At 48.6% G+C, this 8642-nt stretch overlaps 1 long non-coding RNA gene across 2 annotated transcripts; it reads left to right on the forward strand.

Annotated features, from left to right (window-relative positions):
* The first annotated feature begins 98 nt into the window (after positions 1 to 98).
* On the forward strand, positions 99 to 2143 carry LOC121090674. 2 transcript variants are annotated; one of them, XR_005828648.1, is made up of 2 exons: positions 99 to 214; positions 908 to 2143. It is a non-coding gene; the product is annotated as an uncharacterized LOC121090674 (long non-coding RNA). The 2 variants fall into 2 exon arrangements; XR_005828647.1 differs by lacking the exon at positions 99 to 214 and adding an exon at positions 235 to 421.
* Positions 2144 to 8642: the final 6499 nt, after the last annotated feature.

Consider the following 8642-nt stretch of genomic DNA (forward strand, 5'->3'; position numbering starts at 1 on the left):
GCCCGCCCCCGCCCCGCCATTGGCCCCGCCGCACGCCCTCCGCATCCCATTGGTCGCTGCCTCGCGTCAATCACCTGCGGGCGCAAAGGGGCGCTCCTCGCGCCGCGGAGAGGGGGAAGCAGTGAGGGAAGAGGGAGCTCGCAGGCCCTTTCCTCCCGCCCCCTACTCGGTCTTTTTCCGATTGGTCGCGACTCTCGAGGAGGCGGGGCTTATGGTGAGTAGAAGCTATCCGATAGGCGAGCGCGGACGCCCGTCAGCGGGAAAGCGTCCGGCGACGCTTCCTAAAGCCGCGGGCTGTCAAGGAGGGCCGTGGTCCTGCGGAGCTGCGCCGCCGGGAAGGGCGGCCCGGGGCCGGCGGGAGGGCCCGGCGGAGGGGCGGAGGGGCGGGGGGGAGCCGTGGGCCGCGGACGCCGCCTGTCAGGTGGGCGCCGGGCGGCTGAAGGGCGGAGGGAGGGGAGCAGCGGCGGGGCCCGGCCCGGCCCTGAGGCGGCGGCGGGGTAGCACAGGCCCCGGCCCGGCGGCGGCGGGGTGCTGCTGCTGGTAGGGGTGGGAGGCGGGTGGGAGCGGAACAGGGGATGAAATCACGCGGTCAGGTCGGTGGTTCTTTGCCGGTGTAACTGACGTGCTTGGTGGCTTCACCCAAGCGCTGGGGTTTGGCTGTTGTACGGGGTTTCGTGTAGAAGCAGCTGCCGGGGAGGAGGCGGCGGTGCGGGGGGACCCTGCGGGCTGGGGGCTGCCCGAGCCCCCCACCCGCCGTGCAACGCCGTCGCGGGGTGCCAGGAGCCGCGCCCAAGACCTTGGTGCTAGCTTCCAGCCTTCTTCTAAAATCGAACTTTCCGGTTCAGAGAGACAACGCCACCCTGCTCCTTGCCCGCTTGCCTTCTGAAGCCTCTTTACACCCCCGCAGGTGTGTTGAGTCTTAGACCCCAACGTGCTGTTTGCAACAAGTGGATCCCAGAGTCAGGATAACCTGGTGGTGTTGGATGCTGTGGCAGCTAATCCTAAACCTATCAGCCAGCCAAGTAAGAAACTAAGCCAGCTATCTAGTGGAAGTGCCAGGAAATAAAGATAATACAGTAGAGGTCTGAGAGCAGCTGTGAAATTGAAGCCTCTGGGCTTTGCAGTCCTCCTCTGTGTTCTTCCCCATAACAAACCAAACAGAACCCAAGCCCGATCCACGGACTGGGAAGCTCCTTATCCTGGTCTTTTCCTCCTCATCCCTAAGCTGCCTCTGTCAGTGCCAGTATATGCTACCAGTATTCAGTGGCTGAAGGGTGAGGAGGGAAAGAATGACTGTGTGGATGGACAGCCACGGGCCTAAGCTGGACTAAGTTGCATTGGAGAGGGTGAATATTTGGGCTAATAAAAAGGTCAGCCCTTTGCTTGTAATGTGTTAGTCTTCATTCCTTTGCCTTCTTTCAAGACAGATTTACTTACCTGAGCTGCCAGAGGGCATGCAATTTCTACCCATTTGGAGCTGTCCTGGAAGAGGCAGTGATTTTCCTTCTTAAAGTGTTACACTGGAATGTAAAAGACAGTTGTACTACTTGTACAGATTTTCTGAGAAATATTGATTTTTTTTTTCCCTGAAGCTACAATTTGAAGATTTGGTACGTTTCTCTAAGATTTCTGTCCCAGTTTTGCAGCTGGTCTGCACATCACAGGGTAATTCCAACACACTTGAGGGAGACATTACTGGTTTTTTAAGTGCAGATCACCTGCTTAGGATTTAGGAAATGAAGCCAGGATTTCCAGAACACATCAGACTGAGAACACGCAGTCTGGAGCACACATATGCTTGGTTCTGACATGGAAAATACCAGATGGAAATCTGGCAGCTGTAAAGTGGATCAAACAAGGTAATTTAAAGTTCCAGTGGCCCTGAGGAGATCCTTGGTTTCTCATACCAAGGGAATGTCAAGTAGTCAGTTGTACTGATTTTTATTTCAAAAGTTGTCTTTATTCTGTATGTATTGCCAAGAGTTAATCTGTAAGCTACTCTGATTTATCTTCTGAATACCATGCAGCGTCCAGGCTAATTCCTAAGACACATTTTTGGTCAGGATTTTATTTTACTCAAACTGAGATAGACGTTTTCTGTCCTGTGGAATAAACACGAAAGGTCTGGTGGTTTGTTCAGTGACTTGTGTTTCAAACATCATTATTTATTAACATTTTCCATTTCCTTCATAGCTTTTGGATTCAAGTTACACCAGTCCTAAGAAGTACACAGCATAAGACTGCTTTTTCTGTTGTTGCATGGGGAGGATTGTAACATAGGCAATTATCCTACAGATTATCTATTTATTTTACAGTTTTTAAGAGTCGCAATCCTTAGCTCCCACAGTTTTGGGGAAAGGTGTAGGAGATTTCAAAGGGGGCGAGCAATTACTCTGGAAAAAGAGGCAAGGTCTTCAGCTGCAGATTGGAAGCTAGAGCACACTGCAGCGTTCTCAGGTTGCTGGACAGAGTCCTAGACAAGACCAACTCAAAAAAAGCCCTTGTGATTTCTGGCAGCTCACAGGCCAAAGGAACCAATAATTGGCAAAAAGGCATTAGCAAGGGCATGGATGAAGAACCCCATACCCATTCCTCTGGTCAGAGCACTCTTGTGGATCAGCAAGGAACCCCTACGTTGAGTTCATTGTCACACTGAAAAGATCTCTTGGCTGGTCCTGCCAGCTGTAAGCCTGGTTTGTGCCAGTGATCTGGCAGAAACAATAGCCCAGCTATAGAGCATGGGTCAGGATCCAAGCCAAGATGTAGGGAGACAGTCACATTTTTATTTAATCCAATATTCTGAGCTTGATGGTGAAAACAAGCAAAGCTAGTTATACCAAAGTGCCCAATACTCACCTTTAAGGTCAACAGCTGAATGAACAACTCTCACATGACTCCCAGAAGGGTCCTCCTGATTATGAAAAAAATGATACATCATTTTATGTACAGTGTCAAAGACCTCTTCTGCAAGTGGAAAAATAGTCACGTGATGAATAGGCAGATGTCACGTTATTATTTAAAGATACATAATATGTATGATACAATCTATTTAAACCATATTCTTGTCAAAGCTCCTGCCTTGCTTGCCTAAGGAAGGACAGCTGAGGAAGTGTGTTTGTGTCTGAGTGTGCCCTCTGTGTTGTCCTGGAAATGTCATGGAGCAGGGTGCTGAGAGCTGCTCAAACTGGGAAGTTGGCAGGGCCGACCAGGGAGTCCCCAGAGCAACCTGACCCCGTTCTTCATAAGCAGCTGGTTTCACCAAGGACACCCTTACTATCCAAAAATACATGCTCATGCTCTGTGGCTCTCCTTCCCACCCCCTGTGGTGGCACTGAAATATCCAGCCTCCCTCACAATCTGCACAGAAATCCCGGTATTTACTTTCTTCTGGATTTTGACTTCTGCTCCCTGGCTTTGGCCCAATGGTGGTAGGTTGCAAGCTTCCTGGTCCAAGTAGAGGGATGATCTATGCTCTGTTTACATTATTCCCTGTTAAGCTTTGAAGCTATACAGGCTTTCTCTTATCCTTCAACGCCTCGTCATCAGCATGACTAAGGACAGGTTGTTCACCAATAAAGAAATGACCTTTGCTAGAAATAGCTATCATTATAAATCTCAGTTTCCCTGTCCTTCTGTATATGAGCCTGCAGAAATGTCACTGAGGAAATCAACTAATTGGATTATGTTGAACTTGCAAGAGCATTCAGCATTTTGAGGCAATGGGCTATGCACGTGAGGTTACGCTCATCTGCTGTGTTTTAAACTTCCTTGTATTTCTAGATCCCATCGAAAGTTTGATCGCATGTTAATGAAGGCAATGGAGAATTTGCACTGACCTCAGTAGATCTGCATAAAGTGCCATCCTCCTGGTCCCCAATACATGTCACCAACTGATGCATGACACCATAAAATTCAGTTCTGTAACGAGTAATGCTCACTTAGTTCTGTGGCAGCACAGTTGTCTGCTCTTTTTCTTTCTTTCTTCACATCCCAACAGTAATTAAAAATATATATATATCTCTAACAAATCACAAAAACATATGCAGCAACAAAATAATAGTTTTAATCTTCCCATCTTCTTGCATTTCTCGTTTGTTGCTGGAAAAATGCCACTGGGCTGTCTTTTCACATGATCTGATGACACTCAACAGCCATCCTGTATTGGAGGGAAAAATGTTTTGAGTATTCCCTCTACTAGATATCGGCGACAACGGGAGTGGCGGGGGGGAGGAATATGCTGTTCTATTTGTGCAGTGAAAGCTTGACTTCGAGGCTGGCAGCTGAGAAAAGGCGATTCCCACATCGCAGAATTAGATAGCTCAGCTACTATTAGCCTGTAATGAAAGCTTGTAATTTCATCAATGCTTGCAGCTGCGCTTAAGGCACTAGGCATAAAACCATCACAATTTGTTCTTGCCCTACCAGCAAAAGCAGTAGATTTTAGGGCGTGCTGCGGTGGGCTCACATTTTGTTATCACTCTGGCGCGGGCCAAGGCGGGCAGGCCCCCCCGGTGCTCGCTCCTCGACCAGCCTACCTGCCAGCCCCCCCTGAACACCCTTATCCAGCGCCCGCCCCAGCAGAGCGCGGGCACACACAGGCTCTGCTGCCGAGGGCAATCTGCAGAGCCAGGGGCTGGTGAAGTCACCAGCACCTCTGTCTTCATGGGTTCTTTACTCTCCTGTTCTCCTGCTGTGGCTGGAGCCCACGCTTGCACACGGTGAGACCTTGCTGCGCTTCAGCCCAGCAGCAAGTGCATCCCCCCGGGCTCTGTGCCGCAGGGCACCCAAAAGGGCCATTCCCGGGGTGCAGCCTCACCCCACAGCCCCTTTGCTCTCCTGTGACCGGCTTCCTTGTGCCATCCCGGGGGCACCGAGTGCTCCCGGCCCTGCCCCTCAACCCCAGAGTCTTGTAGGCAAAGTCAAGCAGGCTGGGTCAAGAAGAGCGGATGCAAAACGTCCTCACCTGTCTCCGCTGCATCTCCCCGCCCCTGGCTGGCTGCATGGCTGCAGTTCTTCCCCAACCACTCAGCAGTGAGGGGCACGGTGCATTTATCTGCAGACGAGGTCAAGGACAGGAGTCACATTCCTGCGACGCAGGAGCTGCAGTGCAGCTCAGCCTGCGAGGGCGAGACAAAGGATGGGGTATTGGTGGTGGAGACCCACATGCTACGGACAGCTTTTCCCTGTTCTCCGTTACAAAACTCTGGATTAGCACTGCTTTTTCCAGGTTTATTATCAACTTTCCTGTTAGTCAGCTTGCAACGGTCTAAATGAGTTTTGTGATCAACCTTTTGATATCCTTGAGAATTGTGTACATCTCTTAGTGGCCCCACTGTCTCTCTTCTTAAAAAGTAAAAAGAAAAAAAAAGCAGCGGCTTGTACCATAAATAACAACTTTCGATCTTTTATCGCGCTTAGTGTCTCCTGTACCTTATCCAGTTTGTCAATACCCTTCCTGTGTGGTCTCCCTAGCCTTTTTGCAAAGTATAATTATGCTTGTATAGGACATCCTGCAGCACTAATGAGGTGAGGAATGTCTTTGTCCCTCTCTTTTTAAAATAAACAGCACATGGTGTGGCCAGCAGGACCAGGGCAGGGATCGTCCCCCTGTACCCAGCACCTCAAATCCTGGGACCCTCACTGCCAGGGGGACGTGGAGGGGCTGGAGCGTGTCCAGAGCCAGGCAGGGGCTGGGGAAGGGGCTGGGGCACAGGGCTGGGGGGGGGGGGGCAGTGGGGGGAGCTGGGGGGGCTCAACCTGGAGGGGGGGGGCACAAGGCTGTTGGGGGACGGCTGGGGGAGCTGGGGGGGGGCTCAGTCTAGAGAGGGGGGGCTCAGGGGGGACCTTACCACCCTACAACTGCCTGAAAGGGTGTAGCAAGGTGGGGGCTGGTCTCTTCTCCCAGATAACCCCTGACGGGATGAGAGGAAATAGCCTCGAGTCGCACCGGGGGAGGTTTAGGCTGGAGATTAGGAAAAAAATGTTCTCCAAGAGTTGTCAAACCCTGGAACAGGCTGCCCAGGGAGGTGGTGGAGTCACCATCCCTGGGGGTATTTAAAAGACGTGCAGGTGCGGCACTCAGGGACATAGCTTAGTGGCAGGCTTGGCAGTGCCAGATTAACAATTGGACTTGATAATCTTAAAGGTATTTTCCAACCTAAATGATTCTATGATTGTATGATTTCTTATCCAAAAATCCAGCTGTTAATTTAATTTAAGAGGCCCTTCATAAACAATGACCTTGATTCTCTGGAGCTGTTCACTTTTTCTGAATGTAATAATTTTCTACAGTTCTTTTCAACTTTAACCAGGACCTTCTTTTTTAATATATACTTTTTTCATCACCTAATTGCTTGTTACACAGACCACTACCAACACTCTGGAGACAGCTGAAAGTGAAAGGGCCAGACTTTAGACAAGACAAAGAAAAGGAGCAACCTATGGCTAGGATTTGGAAAAAACACCTCAGATAGGTATGGCAGCACAAGTGAGAAAACGAGACTCTCCACAGAGACTGAGAACAGAAAAACCCTTTCTAAGAGCTATGGAAGAAAATAAGAAATGGAGCAAGTTCAGAGGAAGACTGGCTTCCTAGCTCCCATACGCACACCCATTCGACATGACGCTGGATATGTCCAATCTCTGGTGACCCAGCTGTAGATGCTTTGTGGAGGCATCTAAGAAAACTGCACATTCAAAGCTGGAAGGTCAGGGAGTGAAGGTTGTACAGCCCATACATTTTTTTCTGCTGAGATCCTGTTCATTAGAAACTAAGTAGCTGGACATGCAATCAGAATACTGAACTGGAAAAATTTAAAGCCTTTTAACTGTATTTCTGTAACTTTGCATAAATGCCAGAGAAATCATAAAATGTAATACAGCTGTCTCTAAAGATTACGCAGGAAATTCCTCTTTGCCCAAATATAATATCATATGTCGCCTTTAAGGAGAACGCCTAGTTAACTTCAGCTCTACACCATCAGTCATCCACACAGTACATCAGTACGGAGGTACGCTTCCTCGGAGTACAGACATTAGCAATGCACAGACCATCATAGATCAAACCTGAGGCCTTCTTGGAAGCCTCTCTAGAAGCAATTACCTTGCAGATGTGATAAGACCATCTATCACGCAAACCAGTGCTCCCACCAGACTAAGATAAAATTTGTATCTTACAATTTGTACAAGCAGAATCCCAAACATCATACAATAGGACATTAGTGCTTGATGAAAAGAATCTCAAAAGCGCAGAGCAGGAATATGTATATGTGGTGTGGACTTCACCCTGCAGAAGATTTATAGTTAGCCAAGTTATTGCTAACAAAAATGAGCCCCACGGACCTATCCGTGTACACGAGACATGCAAGTGGACAAGTGTTTTCAGACTTTGGTTGTGGTGTTGGGCAAGTGCAAGGTGGTGTGGAGAGAATCAGTTTTGAAAGGACAAGCAATTAATTGTGTTGTAAAACTGACGGCAAAGTTTGCTACGCCAGCTTTTAAAATCTCAGCAGCCACCCAGTTTAGATAAATATCTCTAGTTATTCTGGAAACGAAACAAAAAAATCATAGCCAGGTTAGGTAATTCCAGACTCAGAAACTGCTCTTTAATATGTCCAGATTAACCCACATGGATTTACATGGTGTTGCAAGTTATTTTTAACTGAGTGTATTGCCTTAAGTTATCACTAATCTCCCTATATGCTTTTTAAACTGTATATATTAAAGTCACACTGTCAGAAAGCACGAGGACAGCTAGCTTCCAAAATTCTGTACACAGCAATGCTGTGTCCAACTTCATCCCTATAAAATGGTGCAAGTTTGCTCACTAGGTCCTCCACAGAATATGCATCACGCCACACAGAAAAGGTACTTGCAGGTGGTCCTGGTACAACAGCGAAGAGAGCATTCTGGTGCATATGCTCTGGCAGGGGCGTGGGCTGAAATCCGTCTGGTGATCAATCATTAAACATTTCTAACAAATAAACCAGCATTCCTTACAGCCCAAAATTCTGCCTACTATATACTGCTGGCAGCCCCACACTAGGAAAAAGATACGCAAATGTTGGCTAATCCATGTGGTGCTTTCACTTCCACAGAGAGCCAACCACCCCAGGCTACAGAATGGGGTGACCGTTCTTCAGCCCCCTCCAGACCTGTACAGGCTCACAGGCTGCCCTGAGGAACCCCAAAAGCACATTTTCCCATGGGGAAAAAAAAAATACATTAAACATGAAACACCTGAGGTAATAACCTAAATTCTCCGATGGTATTGATATCCAGAATAACTTAGGGAGTTGATGGTTGGAGCACAATTAGAAAAAAAAAATAATGTTAGAGCTCATTACCAATGGGATGTAGGACTCTTTCGGCCAGACTGTGGTGGTGTTTGGGCTCCTCCAGTTTGCCCCACTTCAGGATCTCATTTTTGCTAAATTGCTGTGCAAGAGCTTGTGGAGGACAGGCAGCCTTACTGACCATGCGTCCCTGTGGCAGGCTGCCCAGCGAGCCCCCAGCTGTATGTGTGTATCTCTCATCCACAGTCTTGGGAAGGGACATGCGGACTTTTTTTTGCTGAATAGTTTTGGGAATCTTACTGACTGAAGAGTCACACATGCCTAGCAGAAGTAAATGCTTTGCCAGCT

Source organism: Falco naumanni, chromosome 6, assembly GCF_017639655.2.
Source record: "Falco naumanni isolate bFalNau1 chromosome 6, bFalNau1.pat, whole genome shotgun sequence".
In the NCBI taxonomy this organism is placed as follows: Eukaryota; Metazoa; Chordata; class Aves; order Falconiformes; family Falconidae; genus Falco; species Falco naumanni.